The sequence below is a fragment of the Myodes glareolus genome, chromosome 2 (genome assembly GCF_982192425.1).
Source record: "Myodes glareolus chromosome 2, mMyoGla1.1, whole genome shotgun sequence".
Classification (NCBI taxonomy): Eukaryota; Metazoa; Chordata; class Mammalia; order Rodentia; family Cricetidae; genus Myodes; species Myodes glareolus.
In genome coordinates this window covers 101,963,084-101,982,874 of record NC_142027.1, presented here as the reverse complement: position 1 = coordinate 101,982,874, position 19,791 = coordinate 101,963,084, and the positions used below count along the sequence as shown (strand labels likewise).

The 19,791-nt window shown below is 46.7% G+C and overlaps 1 protein-coding gene and 1 long non-coding RNA gene across 4 annotated transcripts in view; both read right to left on the bottom strand.

The window, feature by feature from the left end:
• Rnf216 (ring finger protein 216) overlaps positions 1-5,244 on the bottom strand; it is a 111,540-nt gene extending 106,296 nt beyond the window's left edge. For 2 of the 3 annotated variants that reach the window (XM_048436829.3, XM_048436831.3), the window contains exon 1: positions 5,085-5,244. The gene's annotated coding sequence lies outside the window, so the exon portion shown is untranslated. The remainder of the gene's footprint in view (positions 1-5,084) is intronic. The other variant, XM_048436830.3, reaches the window with a different exon arrangement.
• Positions 5,245-10,745: 5,501 nt separating this feature from the next.
• LOC148123097 (uncharacterized) lies at positions 10,746-18,979 on the bottom strand. Its single transcript, XR_015737263.1, has 2 exons — positions 18,426-18,979; positions 10,746-10,886 (listed from the first exon to the last, which is right to left on the bottom strand). It is a non-coding gene; the product is annotated as an uncharacterized LOC148123097 (long non-coding RNA).
• Between the last annotated feature and the right edge of the window lie 812 nt (positions 18,980-19,791).

Here is a 19,791-nt window from a genome sequence, read left to right as displayed (position 1 = left end):
AAAACAAAAAAATTGAACCCCTCCCCCCCAAAAAAAGGAAACTTGGAACAGTAAAAGTCAAATACATTCTATGTGATAGCCATGCAATAAATAAATCACTTGAGACTGGGGAGACAAGCAGTTAGTAAAGTGTTTACCATGAAAGCATGAGAATACAGCTGTGATCCTCAGTGTCAAGACAGAAGTCCAGGTATGGTGGCCCAAACTTGTAATTCCAGTGCTGGGGAGGTAGATCTGTAGGGCCCACTAGCTAGATACTATAGCCCATTTGACATATTCCTGGCCAGTGAAAGAACAAGTTGAACAGCTCCTGAGGAAGTTGATTTCTGGTCTACACACACACACACCCCTGCACATCCAAGCACACAATGTACATGTGCACAGACACATACAGAAATTATCCTAAGCAGGAGAGGACAGATAGACAGGAACCATTTAGCAAGGCCAGCCACTGTAAACAACACCAAGTGCTGTGCCATAATCCATTTTAGCCTTTAAGAGCACACAGATGCTTTGGTCCACAGCTCTGGGAGGCTAAGTCTGCATGGGCAGCTGGAGTCACATGGAAACCTGACACTTCAGACAACAAACCCAAGACTTCTAGCAGTCTCTGATCTCTGACAAGGCTTATGAGTGAAAAACCCATGGCCATCTTGGCTGACAACATGCACCACGTGAGTCCTCTTCTATCTCCAGACTGTAAAAAAGCTGGGAACTTCAGCCTGGTCTACATATCAAGACCCAGACTCAAGAAACACACACTCACTCCTCTCCTCTCGAAACACACACTCGCTCCTCTCTCCTCAACACACACACACATAGGCACACACATAGACACACACATAGACACACATATGCGTGCATGCGCTCCTTCTCCCTCTCTTTTACTCCTATCAAATGGTTAAATGATGATATTGCCAGTATGTCTGGAGGTGGTTTGTGATGTTGATAGGATGCTGAACTGAAGTTCAAATTATGTTTTCCAGCCAGTGGGAAACAGAACAATGAGCCTTCATATTAGGAAGATCAGCTTTGCAGCAATGGGCAACACAGGGACATTTTGTGCCAGGAAACCCAGCAAACAAGAGCCTAACAAGCCTGAACTAGAGATAATAGTATATTAAGGGGAGGGGACACAGATACCGAGTACAGAATTAGAATAGGTGGAATTTTGAATATAATTGGTTATGAGGTAAGAAAAAGAATCTAAATTGACCTAGATGGTGAGATCAGGTGGAGAATGGCAGGGCTATTAAGAACAAACAAGAAGATGAGTTCAGAATAAGAAAATTTAGTATGTTAATTTTAATATATAGACAAAATAAAATACATAAGGTATAATATCCACGTTTACAAATGTAAGTGTGCAGATAATAAGGAATCTAAAAGTCCTATTATCAGTGTTTTTCTACACTAAAACTCACACCAAAAATTAAATTCACAATCCTCAGGTTGGTTAGCTAAACAGTTTTAAATAGTTTTATTTTAATTTTGTGCACACAAATGTTTGTCTGAATATATGTATGTGCATTATGTGTGTGTCCAGTACCTACAGAGGCCAAAAGGAGGCACTGAAACTGGAGTTACAGGTGTTTATGAGCCACTACATGGGTGCTGGAAACCAAACCCAGAGCCTCTGCAAGAACAGCAACTGCTCTTTAATAGCTGAGTAATTCTTTCAAGCCTCAGAGTTAGCTGATGATTTTAATACAAGGACAGGTCTGCCTGGTAGCCAGGAAGCCGAGTTCGAGTATCACATAATCCTGGAATGCTGGTGTAGACCTTTGATTCCAGGCAGAATGGATAGTAGTAGTTCAAGATCATCCTGAGTTACATAGTGAGTTTGAGGTCAGCCTGCATGACAAGAAACTGTTTCAGAAAAAGTTAACATAAAATGTTAAGATTTTTTTCTCAACTGTTAGAAAGTTGATTCTGAAATGGGAGCAGGTAAGTAAACACACTGTCACTCACATTTTCAATCTGTTTTTGGTGATGGGGCCCGTACAAGGAATTGAACCCAGGGCCTGGCAGGTGCTAAGTCTCAAACAGCCCTAGTCCTTGAAAATCTTACAAATTGTCTAGATGCTTATAACGCATTGCATCTTGCTTTTAGTTCAAGTTCTGCCTTCTAGGCTCCACACTTTGACCTATTTAGCACTGGGGGTTGTTTTTGTTTGTTTTGTTTTTCCAGATTGTGTCTCACTAAGCAGCCCTGGTTGACCTGCAACATGTTAGGTAGACCACACCAGCCTCTGCTGGGATTAAAAGCATGCACCATCACACCTGGCTGCTTTTTAAATTACAAGTGTCCCCATGACAGAACCCAAGTCCTTACCACAGTATACAAAACAGGTTTCATCAAGCATTTGCTGATGCAAGTAGTGTCACCTGATAGTGTTTTCCCCATTCTCTAGCAACAATGACTTGGTTCCTCAGTCTTACCAAACTAACTTTCTCAGGCTGAATTCCCTTTGTGAGACTGCCTCTTTGGCCAAGTTAGCTATGTTCATCCCTCAATTCTCTACTCCCTCAGAGAAAAATCTTTCCTGACTAACCTGTAAGTGTCCCTGACCCACGTTCACTCAAAAAAAAAAATCCCTCAATTTCTCAACTACTACACAGTAACTTTAACTATTTAAGAAACGATACTTAATGTTAACGTCTTCTACTGGAACTTAAATTCCAAATGCACAAGACCATGTCTTACTCAATACTTCCAAAGCCTGGGGACAAGAACAACAGCAGGCACCAAGAAGCTGGTTTAAACCACATATGAATAGCATTAACAAGGTACAGCAGGATAATCAATGAGAGGCAAGAACTGTGCAACCAAATGAGTTTCAGACTCAGCTCTGACCTTACTACATTTGTTTCATTTTTCAGCATCTCCCTTTACACATACACACACACACACACACACACACACAGAGAGAGAGAGAGAGAGAGAGAGAGAGCGAGCGCGAGCGCGCACTACTGGAGCACTTACCTCAACTGACAGGGCTAAGAATAAGAAAAATGCTTACGAGTTGTACGTCACACTTAGCATCAGTTTTGTGCAGATAAGGCTGTTGAGTTAGCACAACAGGTTAAGGGCACTTGCTGCTAAACCTGAAAGCCTGAGTTGGATGCCTGAAACCCATATGGTGGAAGAGAACTCATTTCCAAAAACTATACTCTGACCATAAAGTGTACTTAAGTGCCCATATACATGTTAAATATTTTTAAAAATTAAAGCTTTTGAGCCCAGTGTGGGGGCAAACGCCTTTATGCCCAGCACTCAGGAGGTAGAGGCAGGCAGATCTCTGTGAGTTCGAGGCCAGTCTGGTCTACAGAGTGAATTTCAGGACAGCCAGGGCTACACAGAGAAACCCTGTTTAAACAAAAGTGATGACAATATAAGAATTCATTATGTCTGGAATATGGTAAAGCCTAGAATACAGTAATCATAAAAAGTAGTACTTCACACTGTAGTTAGTAACCAGTCTCACCAGGTTTCACAAACTTTTTTTTTTTTTTAACCCCCTAAGACAGGGTTTCTCTGTAGCTTTGGGGCCTGTCCTGGAACTAGCTCTTGTATATTAGGCTGGCCTTGAACTCAGAGATCTGCCTGCTTCTGCCTCCCAAATGCTGGGATTAAAGGCGAACACTAAATATCGCCTGATGATTTCATAAACTTTCAATCTCCCTGAGCCGCAATTTTATTAGCTTTCTCTTCAAGATCTTTTTATTAGCTGTTCTTGTCCTTTTTGGGATAAAAACCTCATATGCCCTGCCGGGTGGCGGCATACACACCTTTAATCACAGCACTCAGGAGGCAGAGTCGGGTGGATCTCTGTGAGTTCTGAGGCCAGCCTGGTCTACAAGAGCTAGTTCCAGGACAGGCTCCAAAGCTACAGAGAAACCTTGTCTCAAATAAATAAATAAATAAATAAATAAATAAAATTTTAAAAAAATCTCAAGTCCCTAATGCAACAGGCTCAAGGATTTGTTCAAAATTCAGGCTCAAGATCCTCAGCCACTTCATGAAGTTGATCACCCTTTTCTACACCCTAGGCGCTGTCAATTTGGATTCAAACAGAATGCAAAGCTTGGTTATTTCCTAGTTTGGATAAACTAACTAAACTGTGATGAGGTCATAAAGAAAAGGTTCCTGCCCGGCGTGGTGGCCCTCGCCTTCAATTTCTGAGTTCAAGGCCAGCCTGGCTACAGAGAGAAACCCTGTTTTGAAAACAAACAAAATATTGTTGGTCCCTTCCTCCTAGGAAATGCAGGCACAAGCCGTTTCTCTTCATATGCTAAAATAGCAAGCAGCCGCAGCTTTCCTAGGCCTAGACCTTTAGCCCTATCACTCCCAAGACAGAGGTACGTGAATTCCTACGAGTTCCAGGGGCCAATATCATCTACTTCTCAGGTTCCAGGACAGCCTCGGCTATGCAGTGAGACTCTTAAAAGAAAGCAAGCAAACCCCAGCAGGGAAACGACAACGCAGGAGAGGGTCCCAGGTCACTGTACCCTTTAGACAGGCAGGGAGTTTGGGAATCACGGGATGAGCCACAAGGGGCCGCCTCGTCCACTCGAGCGTGGGTCTCGCCGCTCACCCAGCGTGCCACGCGCCACGGGAGCACCAGGGCTCCGTTTGCACGGACTGTGTGTCCCCTTACTCCGGAGCGCTGGCTGGGATGACAGGTTTGTCAACTCAAGACTCCGAGGGGCCCGAACTAGCCCGGGCTGGAGTTCAAAGTCAACAGTTCGTCGCTCCTTCCGTTCCTCCAGGCCGCGGTGGGAAGCGCGGCCCCCAAAGCCAGAGCCGCCAGCGAACCGTTTCTCTCGGCGGCCCGTCGCCCCCGGGGCAGCAGGCCGGCCAGAAAAACTTCCTCAAGTGGCGGGAGGAGAACCGGCTGGCCCGCGGCCGTCTCCGCCGCTCCCCTCCCGACACCTCCTGCGCGGTCCCCCTCGGACCCCCGAGGCTCGCGAGCCCGTCCCCCTCGGCCCCCGCCCCCACCCCAGTGGCGCCCTGGCGGGAGGCCACTCGCCTCGCTCGACCCGCGGCCCGAGGAGCCCGCGAGCGCGCGTCCGTCGCGTACCTGCCACGCAGCTAGCCCAGCTCCGCGAGCGCGGATCGGCGTCCGGAGTTCAGTCTCAAGTCACCTGAAGCAGCCGCTCGGAAAGCTTCGGCGCTGCTCCAGCTGCCGCCGCCGTTGCCGCCGAGGCCGCTACTGCGTTCCTTCCGGCCTCGCCACGGCGTTCACCTCGCGCCTGCGCGCAGCGCCCCCTCCCGACTAATGACAGGAAGAACCATAGAGGCACGCGGAGGGCCGGAGAGGAGGGGCCTGGAGAGCCAGACCATAGAGATGGCTGCCTAACGGGCCTTCATCTGGGCTCCACAGCGGCGGACCCTTCACTCCCCCTTGCGGCTGGAGGACAAAGAACGGCTGAACCCCAGGGTCATTGTCTTCTTTTAAAGCTGGGGGTCGGGGGCTGTAGGCAGCTAACCACGGAATATACTGATTGACCTCTTTTCTGTCCCCCCCTTGAGGTTTTCCTTTGTACCAGGTGAGACAAGTAAAATGACCCTCCCCCAAGGGTATCTGGCCAAGAATAAAACATTCTTAAATTCTATTCAATGTTTGTTAAATAAAGACTGGAGAGCTGATTCAATGGTTAAGATCCCTGACCAGGATAAATTCTAGTACCTGCCTTGCAGCTCAAAACAGTTTGTAACTTCAGTTTCAGAAGATCTGACGACCTCTCCTGGCCTCTGTGGGCACCTGGCACACAAGTGGCACACAGATAAACATGCAGGCAAAACACCCATATACATAAAATCTTAAAAAAAATAGAGAAAAAATAATTAAATTTTATTTCACAGCGGAGTGGTAACACATGACTTTAATCCCAGCACTCAGGAGGCAGAGGCAGGAGGATCTCTGCAAGTTCGAGGACAGCCTGGTCTATAAAGAGTTCCAGGACAACCAAGTTTATACAGAGAAAACCTGTCTCAAAAAAAAAAAGAAAACAAAAACAAACAAACAAACAAAAAACTTTCTCAATGAAAAAAAAAACACCAAAAACTTAAGTTACTGTGTTTTGTTTGGTTTTGGGTATGTTTTAATTTGTTTTTAAATTTGAATGCACGCATGCTGCGTGCATGCTTGATGTAAAGGGCAGATGATGTCAGAGTCTAGAAAAGGCCATCAGATCCCCTAGAGCTACTCTGAGTCGTGACTCATGCATGCTGGAACTATGGTCCTCCGGTAGAGTCGCAAGCACTCTCAACCTTTGAGCCATTTCTATAGTTCGGTTTTGGGTTTTACTAGTGCGTGCATATGTGTGTGTATATGTATGTGTGTGTTGCTGAGATTGAACCCCAGATCTCATACATGCTAGGTAAGCTGCCAAATGCTGAATTACTTCCCTCTCTTTTACTTTTATTTAAATTTTGAGGTAAGAGTTTACTAGGTTATTTAGGCTGGCCTTGAACTCACTACAGAGCTTGGCCTGACTTTGAACTTGTGGTCTTGCTGGGAAATCCAAAAGCCAGAAGATACTGTAAATCAGGAGAGAAACTCCTTACTGAAGCATAGAATAGTAGAAAGCAATGCCTTGTCAAAAAGAGTATTGTGCTACGCCTTTAATCCCAGCACTCGGGAGGCAGAGGCAGGCAGATCTCTGTGAGTTTGAGGCCAGCCTGGTCTACAAGAGCTGGTTCCAGGACAGGCTCCAAAGTCACAGAGAAACCCTGTCTTGAAAAACAAACAAACAAACAAACAAACAACAAAAACAAACAAACAAAAAGAGTATGTGTGCTAGCTTGGGAATCTTTTCCTGTTTATAAAGCCACTGATGCCATTGTGAGCGCCCCACCCTCATGACCTCATCTAATCTCAAAAGCTCCATTTCCAAATACCAACAACACACAGAACCAAGGAGTAGGTTTCAGTACGTGAACTTTTAGGGAGCAAAGGCAGACCATATCAGAAAAGAAGGCCAGAGAGCAGAGGCACAAGGAGTGGTGTGACACAGCCTATGGCCCTGCATCTAGGACTCAGTTGCTGCATTATTATTGTTATTGTTACAGGGTCCAGCTCTGTAGCTCAGGCTGGCTGCCAATTTCCTCCCTAGAATTACAGGTATGTACTGTCACGATTCGGGGGTGAGGTTTGGGAATAACCTGGGGGGGATGAAGCAAAGATGGTTAAACCGAGTGCGGTGGCACCTATGTTGTGTGATGAAACTTTTCCTAGAGAAACGCAGCACAGAAATCGACTCACCCCGACAGGGAACCCAGGACAGACCCGTGCAGCCACCATCCAAGTCCAGTTTACTGAACCCATGAGCTGTCCTGGTGTGACTTCCAGGGATATGGGGGAGAGGTACCTACAGACCAGAAAGGATTCAAAGGCAGCTGCGTCACCAAAGTCCACCCCGGCATGGGTGACAGCTCACAAAAGCTGGAGGCCTGGACACACTGCACATCCTGCACGCATCTCAACAGGCTGGAGTGTGCCCCTTTTAGGCGTCTCGGGTGATTTTGAACTCTTACAGGGAGCGCCACTGGTTTCTGCTTTTTCCAACTCAAAAAGGCTAGGGATCTGGGGCACATTATACAGCCTGCAGGCAGCTTAACAGGGTGGGGCTTGTCCCCTCCAGGGGCCACAGCTGGTTTAAATCTCTTCCAGGAAGCTTGGTTGTGGCTTCTTCCAGGAAGCTGGTCTGGTCTCAAGTCTTTATTGGAGCTATGCTCATTAGAGTCTTCTCTGCAGCGTGGCTCTGTTCTTCTAAGGGAGACTTCAACTTTTACTGCTTACTCTGGCAAGAAGGGACCTAGTGAATCTGATCAGTTTTGGGGATTTCCTGAAGCTCTTTTGAGTTATTTACCTACCTTTTTAAGAAGCTTCCCGCAGAATAGAGATCTTTTTAATCTAGGAAGAAATTTAACAACATACCTGTAAATTCAGCTCTTGGGAACGGAAGAGGAGTACCACAAGCTAAAAGACTAGCTTGGTTCACAGGGAGTTCTAGGCCAGTGAGGGCTACAGAGTGAGACGGTCTGAAAAAATTCAACCAACCAACAGATCAAACAAACAAAACCCCCAAAGAAATGTTATTCAGTTTTTTTTTTATTCTACGACAAAACACCTGAGAGAATCCGTTTACAAAGAAAAAAGTTTAATATGGACTTTTAATATGGAGTTTCGGTTTTCCAGGTTCCAGCCCAAGATTAGGCCACACCCTCCAATTGGTGATCCAAGTGACAATAGTGGGGGGCACGTGATGGAACAAACTGCTTACCTCCGGGCCAAAAAAGAAAGCAGGAAAGGGTGAGGTTCTTACAACAACCTCCTCCGGGGCACAATGACCTACACGCCTCTGACTAGGTTCCACCTTCTAAAGGTTCCTTCACCTCTTTGATGTTTATGTTGATTGGCAACCTGATGATCTCTAATCACCTGGGAGACAAGTCTCTGGGCATGCCTAGGAGGTGTCATCTGGATTAGGCTAGCCTCTGCTAATGTCTGTTGGGGGGGGGGACGACCCACGCAGACTGCACAAATAGCAGAACGCCAGTGGAGCACCTGTGTTTATCTCTTTGCTTACTGACTGCTGATGCAAAGTGACCTCACACGCTAGCTCCCCTGTCCCCATCATGGACTGTACCCTCAAGCTGTTAATCAGGCTCTTGCTGGGACTAGAGCAACAGCTCAGCAGCTAAAAGTGTGCACTGCTCTTGCAGAGGACCCAGGTTTGGTTCCCAGGACTGATGTCAGATGACTCAACTGTACCTCCTGTTCTTGGGGATCTGACACCCTCTTGTGGCCTCCATGGGCACATGCATGAACATGTGGAAATTCACACACACACACATACACACATGCGCGCACATACACACGCAAATAAAAGTAAAATCTTTAAAGCTGTTCTTCTCTTAAGTTGCTGTGTCATCAATGTATAAAATATTAATAATTAATGCTACATCCGGGTGGTGCACCCTGAGGACCAAATCTTTAACAAGTGGATGATTAGGGAATATTTACAGTCCAAACAACAGCATAAGACGCGGGGCCTGATAGGTTCGCTCTCCAGAATCGCCCTAGCGCTAGCTGTTGACCCCTTCTCGGGACTGTTCTCCTTGACACACTATGGTGCTGAGATGGAGGCTTGACTACATATCCACCCATCGATCGATCCGTACCCCCAGCTCCACAGACTTGCCTTTCTCTGGTTGTACTTCGTTAATGTTCATTCAACCTATAAGACTAGCCTCAGTAATGCAGGGCTGCCGCTACTCCCGAAGGGTGTCCCATCTGTCTGTTCCCAAGAGCTATGTCCACTGTCATCAGCTTAACGTAGATGGAGGCTTTGTGTGTCTTGTCACAAAGAAAACTAGACCCAACTGGATCTGCTTTCAAAAGCGGTAATTTTCTGTCATTCTGATCCATTATTATGAAAAAAGAAAATTGATGTTATTGAGGTATAATTTATATAACGAACACAACACCCAGATTAAGCGTACTTTCTATCAGTTTTAACAAATTTGCAAACTCACGAAGCTATCATGCAACCAGGACTGAGCTCGGGGGTGGGGAGTTGGCGCAGCCGGTAAAGTATCGACTTTGCAAGCATGAGGATCCGAGTTCAGTTCCTCAGCACCTGGTAAAAGCTGGGCAATGACATCTGCAGCCCCAGCACCATCAAGGTACGGACCAGCAGGTCTCTGAAACACACTAGCCAGCCAGCGTAGCCGAACTAATAAATTCCAGAAGCTCTCAGCTTCCCTGAGAGGCTGTGCCTCAGTTAATGGTGGCCAGGAAAAGGGTGTGATTTTGGTCAGTGGTGTGGCCACTGGTAAGTTAATGATACTCCTGTAAATAACCTCCTACCTACAGTCATACAAATACCCTAATTAAACTCAGTGGATCACACGTTTTTAAAAACAACAAGAAGGTGAAAAGGCGATTTATTGGGAAGAAAAAGGTTTCAAAGGGAGGAAGAGAGAGGGTTTAAAGGGGTAATAGGCAAGGAATGTATAATGTTCGTTATATACATGTATGAATCTTAATGAGGAATTATCTAGATCAGGTTGGTCTGTGGGCATGTCTTGATTGCAGAATTGATATAAAAAGACCTAGCCCACTGTGGGCAGTACCATTACCTGAGTTTAGGTCCTGTACCATATTTAAAAAAAAAAAAAAAAAGGAGAAGGGCCAGGCGGTGTTAACACAAACCTTTAATCTCAGTACTCGGGAGGCAGAGTTTGAACCTAAGAGGCAGAGAGGATGTTTGAACCCAGACAAATCTACAGGACATCCAGGGCTACACAGAGAAACCCTGACTCTAAAGAAAGAAAGAAGGGAAGAAAGGAAGGAAAAAGGAAAGAAGAAAAAGGGAGGGAGGCAAGGACTGGACAGATCTCTCTCTCTCTCTCTCTCTCTCTCTCTCTCTCTCTCTCTCTGAGACAGGATTTCTCTGTGTAGTCCTGGCTGTCCTGGAACTCACTTTGTAGACCAGGCTGACCTCAAACTCACAGAGATCCGCCTGCTTCTGCATTTGTGAGCATGATGGCACATATATACATGCCAAAGGACAATTTGCAGGAATCAGTTCTTTCTCACTATGTGGGTCTTGGGGATGAAACCCAGGTCATCAGGCTTGGCAGCAAAAACCTGTACTCTGAACCATCTCTCAGGACTACTGCTTCCCTGCCCCCTTTACTATTCCATTTTGTGAAGGGAAAAAAAATAAAATTGCACAAGGATTTATTTCCATTTATTCTCTGTTTCAGTTAACTGGGAATAGAGGACATCGTTCATCCTGGTGGAAGCTGCACATGTCGGCGCTCCCTGGGAGCAGAAGTTCTGTGGGCCGTCTTCTCAGAGTGGAATCGGCTGTTCAAAGAGGGACAAATGACGACTGTTAGAAGAAGCCCCTGCCCCTGTGAGCCACTCCTCCCCTATGACTTTGCAGTTCACAGTGTGACTTTTCCTGCGCTCCAACTAATGACAGAGTCGATGTCCCTCTGTTTGGGCCTGGGCTTGCCTTGTGACTAGCCTGGGCCAGCAGAAGGCAATTGAAGGGATATTATGCTCCTGCCAAGGCAAAGCCCAAAGAAGTGAAGGCAACTTTGTCTTTTGGGTTTTATGTCAAAAAGCCAGGTCTATAGGTCTGGGGAAGGGGAGTGCCTTCGTTAGGATTTTTATTGCTGTGAAGAGACACTGTGACCATGACAACTCTTATAGGCTCGCTTACAGTTTCAGAGTTTCAGTCCATTATCATCATGGTGGGGAGCATAGCAGTGGGCGGGCAGACGTGTTGCTCGCTACATCTTGAGAAGCGGGCCACACAGGAAGTCGACTGAGTCACTGGGAGGTATCCTGAGCCTAGGAAACTTCAAAGTCTGGCCCCACAGTGTCACACTTCCTCCACCAAGGCCATATCCATTCCCAACACAACCACACCTCCCAATAGTGCCACTCCTATGAGATTACGGGGGCCAATTACATTCAAACTACCACGTGGACCCACCAGTGAAGTGCCTGCCACATAAGCACAAAGAGCCGAGTTTGATCCCCAACACCCATGTAAAAAGAGCCAGGTGTGGTCTGTAACCTTAACATGGAGGGTAGGGAGAAGTAGGGCAGTGATGGGAGAATGCCTGGAGCTCACTGTTCAGCCAGTCTAGCCAAGTTTGGGCACTGGATCCAGCGAGAGACATTGTTTCAAAAGGTGAGGTATGGGCTTCTGAGATGGTTCAGTGGAATTGAGGTGACTGTCGCTAAACCTCATGACTTGAGTTTGATCCCTGAGACCAACAAGGGTAAAAAAGAGAATCAACTTCTTTGATCTTACAAGTTTACCATGGCACGCATACACACACACACACACACACACACACACACACACACACAATGTAGTAAAAAAATTGAAAAAATAAAAGATGATGGCAAATAGTTGAGGAAGACTCTTGCCATTAACCTCGGACCTCCACATGTGTGTATACACACATATGCACCAGTACTCACATGCATGCATACATTATGCACAGACACACACATTTTTTGTTTTTGTTTGTTTGTTTGTTTTTTGTTTTGTTTTTTGAGACAGAGTTGTCCTGAAGCTTTGGAGCCTGTACTGGAGCTAGCTATTGTAGACCAGGCTGACCTCGAACTCACAGAGATCCGTCTGCTGCTGCCTCCTGAGTGCTGGGATTAAAGACATGCACCACCACTGCCTGGCCCAGACACACAAATTTAAAACAAAATTTAAAGGCCAGGAAAAATCCACTGGACAGTAAGGAGCCACATGGAGAGGTACCCAGTGTCTTAGTCATTTTTCTTTTGATGCGATAAGATATCGTGACTAAGGTAACTTACTGTTTGCTTTTTTGTTTTTTGAGACACTGCTTCTTTGTGTAGCCCTGGCTGTCTTGAAACTCATTCTGTAGACCAGGCTGACCCTGAACCCACAGATCCTCCCGCTCTGCCTCCCACGTGCTGGGATTAAAGGCGTGTGCCACCACCACTCGAACTTATAAAAAGGATAGTTTAATTGAGTGTATGTTCTCATAGGGCTTGAATCTGTGATATGAAGAAAAACTTGGCAACAGGCAGCTGGAACAGCAATTGAGATCTCACATCTCGATCTCCAAGCAGGAGGTAGAGAGCAGACTGGAAATGGTGGGAGTCTTTTGACACCTCAAAGCACACCTCCTCTAACAAGGCCACACTTCCTACTCCTTCCCAAGGAGTTCTACCAACTAGGGACCAAGTATTCAAAATATGAGTCTTCTGGGGCCATTCATTCTCCCTTAAACCAACACACCCAGTCTACAGCCATACCATACTGATTGTAACCTGTCTTGGAAGTTAAGCACAGTTGGGCTTGTTTAGTCCTTGGTGAGAGAGGAAGACCTAGACATCAGGCGACAACTACAAACACATTGTATCAGTTGCCTCTCTCATTGCTAAGCATCATTCACATGGACTTCCCTTGCAAGGTGGGCTGAGACTGCCAGGGATTGCTGGTTATTTTTTTTCTTTCTTATTTTCTTTTTTTCTTGATATTTATTGAGCTCTACATTTTTCTCTGCTCCCTTCCCCCTTCAACCCTCTCCCAAGGTCCCCATGATTGCTGGTTATTTTATTTTTTGTTTGAGGCAGGGTCTTACCATGTATCCTTGGCTAGCCTCACTCATTGTGTAGACCAGGCTGACCTCAAACCCACAGAGATCCACCTGCCTCTGCCTCCCAAGCCCTGCTGCTGCTGCTGCAATTGATAGCCCATGCCACCACACTGAGCTGGGTAGCTGATTTCCTTACCCATTATGGGCTATGGAGGGAGGGAGGGAGGGAGGGAAGAAGTGAGGGAGAGAGGAAAGGAGGGAGGGAGGGAGTGGTGGCTGAAAGTAGTAGGGGGGCAGGGGGCATTCTTACTTCTCTCTATCCCCTGTTCAAAGCTTCTGAGGATTTCAGCTTAAAGCCTGTGCTCTGAGCCTTGGACACTGATGACACTCTGACAAGGAGTCTCTTACTTTTCACCCACTTGCGTCAGTGAATTAGTCAGGGTTCTCCAGAGGAACAGAACATACAGAATGAATGTCGCGAATGAACGTAGTGACCCAAGGGCTTATTAGATGGGTTTATTTGATTCAGGCTGGCTAGTCCAACAACTGCTGTCTGCATGCTGGAGAGGCTGGGAGCGCAGTAGCTGCTCAGTCCACCAGGCTAGCTGCCTCCACAGTCCTGATTGGCACTGAAGGCCTGGAGGATTTCTGGAGAGCTGTTGGTTCTTACTGGAAAACAAAAGCTGTGTTCTAGTGTCAGCTAGGGACAATGGTGGTGGCAGCAGCCAGAGTGGGATGGATGCACTGACCAGCAGGAAGTGAAGGCAAGTGAGCAAAAGGCAGGGCTCTGTCGTCTGATCTCTTCATACCTTGATTGCACTGGAAGCTTCCATCCACTCAGGAGGAGGGGCTTCCCCTCTTAGTTACTTCTTCTTCCAAATACCATATCGCCCCTCCCTGAGGCCTATCTCTGATTATATTCCGCATCCCACCAAGTTGATAACCAAGATTAACCATCACAGAGGATAGTTTGGGAGTAAAGGGGGTGGGACGGGGGTGTATGACAACAGGCTTGTGTGCCCCCTTCCAGGTTTATGAGGGTACAGATTAAAGCCCAGCAGATGAGGCCCCTTCAGTTAGTCCTCCTAAGAGCCGGGTGCTTCAAGAACAGGTGCTCTGGTCGGTTAACTTCCTTTCCACTTGCAGAGACAGGAGGGCTCTTCCCCCTGCCCCCTCTAAGGCATCTCACCACCCTTGAACCTGGTTAAAGCACCCAGAGATTCCACCACGCAAAGATAGGCCTGAGCCTAACAGCCGGGTTAGCCAGTAGAGCGCTCACACCATCCATTTTCACCATTGAAATGGTGTTCCTGCCTGTGGCCAATTCCCAGAGAGGCTTCTGCTGGGCAACTTCCTGTGTGTCTCTCCTGGTTTGAGGTCATCAGTGTAGTCTAAGGTCTCTGATGGGTCTTAGCTGAATCACTAAGTTTCCAGCGTGTTCTTGTTGGGACAAGGTGGTGATTTCCAAGAATTTAACCTAACCAGTCCACAGATGAGAAGTCCTGCTGGATCATGGTCCAAACCAGCCTGGTCTCTATAGCAAGTTCCAGGCTAGCCCAGGCTACATAGTGAGACCCTGTCTCAAAATAAGCAAGTAAACACACAAAGAAACAAGCAACCTGCTTCCAGGCCACACATAAGTGTTGTGACTGCAGAGGAAATATTTTCCTATTATACTACGTAATTAGAGCTGATGAAAAGGACGGGCATTACCTTGCCAGGCAGCCCCAATAGCTGAGGAGGATGTGACCTCATTTGTGTTAAGGAGAAATGAAAGAGGAGTCCTTGCTCCGTGGTCTCCAATACTAACATTTCCACATTCATCCCTGTCAAGCTTGCTTTTCCTCCATCACTCAGGGGGAAAAAAATGTGTTTTATCTCCTCCGTTTCTAATAATCAGGTTACACATTTAAATTAGTTGAAAAATTGGCAAAGTGGGGGCTGGGAAGGTGGTTCAGTGGATAGAGCATTTACTATGCAAGCATGAGTTCAGTTCCTGGCACCCGGGAAGAGCCAGGCAGAGATGTGTGTGCCTGTATTCCCCAGTCCTGGTCAGGGTAGAGATAAGGGGCTCCCAGACAGTCTAGCCAAAACAATGAGCTCCAGGTTCAGTGAAAGACCCTGCCTCAAAACATAAGGTGGGGAACAGTGGATGAAGACAGTAGAAGTTAACCTCTGGCTGACACATGTGTATACACACACACACATACAGCATACACACACAGAGACAGGGAGAGAGAGACAGGGAGAGAATAGCTGGGCCGTAATAGTACACGCCTTTAAACCCAGCATTCGAGAGGCAGAGGCTGGCAGAGCTCTGTGAGTTCGTGGACAGTCAGAGTGAGTTCCAGGACAGCCAGGGCTACACAGAGAAACCCTGTCGAGAGAGAGAGAGAGAGAGAGAGAGAGAGAGAGAGAGAGAGAGAGAGAGAGAAAGAGAGAGAGAGAGAGAGAGGCAAAGTGGTAAAGCAGTTACTCCTAGGCTCATCCCTTTTGTACCATCATTCCACTATATTTCCAACGGATGACACAGGTTTTGAAAGCCACCTAGGTGGTGCAGAGCGTCCTTGGTTTGTTTCTGGTTTTGTTTCCATTGAAGAGGTTGGACTAAACAGGCGCTATTGCCACCGGACTCCAAAGGACTATGATTCTGCGTTGCTATGGGGATAAGCTGATTCAAATGCACAGCATGTTCTGTTGCTAGGGCAATCGCTGACATCCTCACCTTTTCTGTCAGGAATGGCTTTGCCACTGATTTCACTTTCTTATTTATTTTGAGGGCGTGTATATGGTATATATGTGCATGTTCACGTGAGCAAATGTGCATATTTGTGTGAGCATGTGACGGCCAGAACACAACATGGGGAAGCTGGATCTCTCCTTCCACACATAGGAACCAGAGGAGACCTCAGATCCTAAGGGCTGGCAGCAAGCACCTTATTAAATGAGCTGTCTCCCTCACCCAAGTGCGAATTTCTAATGGCAAGGTGTTTGCCACCTTTCTCTCACTTTAAGAACTACCTGATAGACAGAGTTACTCTTCATCTATGATCCTGGATACAGCATAGCCCCCACCCCAACCCCTGTAGGTAATCTGTCTGTTAACTCTGGGCATATTATTTTATGCAATGTAAATGCTTTATTTTTTACTTTCATATAGTTGAATCTTATTGTTAGGAAACTTCCCTGGTCTGAAGATGTGGCTCCTTTGGTAGAGTGCTTGCTCTGCATGTATGAAGCCCTGGGTTTCATCCTCAACACCGCATAAACCAAGAATGGTAATGCACACCTGTAATCCAGCACTGGAGAGGCAGAGTTAGGAAGACCAAGCATTTACGGTCATCCTCAACTACACAGAAGTACTCAAGGTCAGCCTTGGATGTGTGAAACCAGATCTCAACAAAACAGCAATAGAAAACCTTTCCCTGTTAAAGATTGTGGGAGAATTTCTACATATTTGTGTTTTTCTCTGTGTATGGCTTAGTTTTTCTTCCTTTCCCTTTTCTCTGGAAAGGTTTCTGTGTGTGTGGCCCTGGCTGTCCTGGAACTCACGCTGTAGACCAGGCTGGCCTCAAACTCATAGAGATCTGCCTACTTCTACCTCCCAAGTATGGGGATCAAAGGAGTGCACCACCACCACCCGCTTTTTTTTTTCTTGGTGTGGTTTCATTTCTAGAAATTTTTTTTGTCGGGCAGTGGTGGCGCACGCCTTTAATCCCGGTACTCGGAAGGTAGAGGCAGGCAGATCTCTGTAAGTTTGAGGCCAGCCCCGTCAACAAAATGAGTTCCAGGACAGGCAGGACTGTTACACAGAGAAATCCTGTCTCGAAAAACTGAAATAAAAATCTTTTAAAAATTTTAATTAAGTGCATGTGAGTGTAAGTCTCTGAGGACTCAGAATTGGGTGTTGGATCCCTTCAAACTAGAGTTACAGGCAGTAGTTTCGAGCCACTTGATATGGGTGTGGAATAAAACCTGGGCCCTGTGCAAGACCAGCAAGTGCTCTTAACTGCCGCCACGTTTCTCCAGCCTCTGGTCTCACCCCCCCCCCCCATTTCAATCTTTGGTTCATTTCAGATGTATCAGCTGCATGGAGTGAAGACTGGATCGCTTTCTGTTTCCATCAGTCCAACTGGCTATCCCAGCATCACACACGGGCGGCTTTTATCCCGTTTGCTGGCTCGAGATGCTATCTGTATTGCATGCTGGCTTTGCATCTGTGGTGGCTTCTATTCCTAGATTCCATTTTTCCTGCTTCCCTGTGGTGTCTGCAAATGATAGCGTCTTGATTTAACGACAAAAGCTTAAAATATGGCTCAATATATGGCCACCCGCTGTCTTTCAAGAATTGCCTGGCTTGCCTTAATTTTTTTTGTCTCAAAATGATACTCAACTTGTCTCTAACTTAAAGATGGGGGAAATGAACAGTGTTTTTATTGAGTTCATGTCTGGTTTATTGATTCACCCAGAGAAGATGGGTGTCCCCAGGAAATTAAACCTATCCAACAATGGGCATGTCTTTACATTTGATCCCTTTGATCCCATCTGCGTTTTGTTATTCAAGTGTTCACGCTTTTATTCCCTGTGAGTTCTGAATATCTCTTTTAAAGCTTATGACTCATTTTCTTCATTTTAATTAATTTTTCATTTAATAGTTTATTTTTTTATATTTTTGAGATAGGGTCTTCATTTTCCTCAGCTAACTTATTTCTACAAAGTTGACCTAGAACTATGCTCAGTCTACATCCATCTCTCTTCCCCTGCACTTCCTTCCTCCCCACCCCCTTCTTCATGGTCATCCTTTGTAAGCCTGGAGAAAAAAGATAACTTTTATCGGGTATGAATGTATGTATATGTATGTGGGTAGCATGTTACCCAGTGCTGGTGGAAATTATAGGATCTCTTGGAACTGAAATCCACTCCCACCCCCCAACCAGACAGGGTTTCTCTGTCTAGCTTTGGAGCCTATCCTGGCACTCACTCTGCAGACCAGGCTGACTTCGAACTCACAGAGATCCACCTGCCTCTGCCTCTCACGTGCTGGAATTAAAGGGGTGTGCCACCACCCGCCAGAACTGAAGTTTTTAATGGCAATCAAACCCAAGCTCTCTGCAAAGCATGAAGTGCTTTAGACCTGTGGTTCTCAACCTGTGGGTTGGGAACCCAGGATGTGCTGAACAATCTTTCACAGAGGTCGCCTAAGACCATCTGAAAAAAAAAATAGGCATTTACATTACGAGTCGTAACAATGGCAAAATTGCAGTTATGAAGTAGAAATGAAAATAATTTTATACTTGGGGCTCACCACAACATGCGGAAGTAAAGGGTCGCAGCATTGGGAAGGTTGAGAGCTAGAGCTCTGGACCTTTGAGCCATCTCTACTGCCCCCAAGTGTTGAGATCTTCTGATAATTACTTCTGCACGATCGCGCGGGGCAAATCCACGTGGTATCCTCGATGGATACAATTGGTACGCTAGAGGATGTAGTGCATCACAACTTCCAGGACCCGGGGTGCCACGAAAGCGTCTTCCGGCCAGGCCACGTAGCTAATGGGAGTCGGGAACTGGGTCACGTCACCGGGCCCTGTCAGGCTGTAGACGGAAATGCGTCATTGATGACCGGAAACGCCTTGCTCCACTTTGCCGCGGTGACCTTCGGGAGTTGTATTCTATTCACCCACAGGTGTGGGGTTCTTGATGCTTGTTTTCAGGGGTCGGACGCGGATGTGTGTACTCCTGGACAGTACACACTTCCAAGCAGTACGGTGGCAGCTGCTGTCCCAGCTGCTCCCAGAAGCATAGCTTTGCTCTTTGGCAGTGCAGAGTATGGTTTCTGTAGAGCGGCTGTGTTGTGCATGGTCCGGGTGTAGAGGTCCTTCTAACGTAGGGACCCACCCATGTCGTGAGAGTCCTTAGGTCTGCGTCCAGCCAATCATCTCACTGACTATCTCTTCTTCTGCTCTGCCTACTCAGAGCCCTGGTCCAGCAGAGTCTGCCAGATGTCATGACACTACGGACCCCAGAAAGTTGTCCGGATATCACCCCTTCTTTCCCGAGAACATTTCCTTTCATCCCTCACTTGTAGCTTCACTGTCCATCCAGGTACCTGAACGCCACTCCTGTCCACGCCTGTGTTTGGGTTTCTAGAGGAAGGAGGAGCTGCCAAGAAAAGGCAGTGCACCCCACTCCTTCAGAGAATATTTGCCCTTCTTCCACAGTCTTCCCTGGCTACTGCTGACCCCACCTTACAGCCAGCGTTAAATTCAGAGCAGTGAGCAAATTCAAGGAAGGTTTTTGAAAGTGTTTTTAATTTCAGGAGGTCTGAACTCATTTAAGACGTGGAGTTGAGTGGTTGTGGTGCATGTCTTAATCCCAGGAAGGAGGTAGACCTCAGAGTTCGAGGTCAGCCTGGTCTACAGAACAAGTTTCAGGACAGCCAGGGCTACACAGAGAAACCCTATCTCAACAAAAGAAAACAACACCAAAACAAATAAAAACAAAGCAAAATGCATCACCACCCCCAACTAAAAGAAAGAAAAGAAGGAAAGAAAGAGAGGCCTGGAGAGATGGCTCAGTGGTTAAGAGCACTGGCTGCTCTTCCAGAGGACCCTGGTTCAATTCCCAGCACCTATATGACAACTCACAGCTGTCTGTAATGCCCGTTCCAGGGG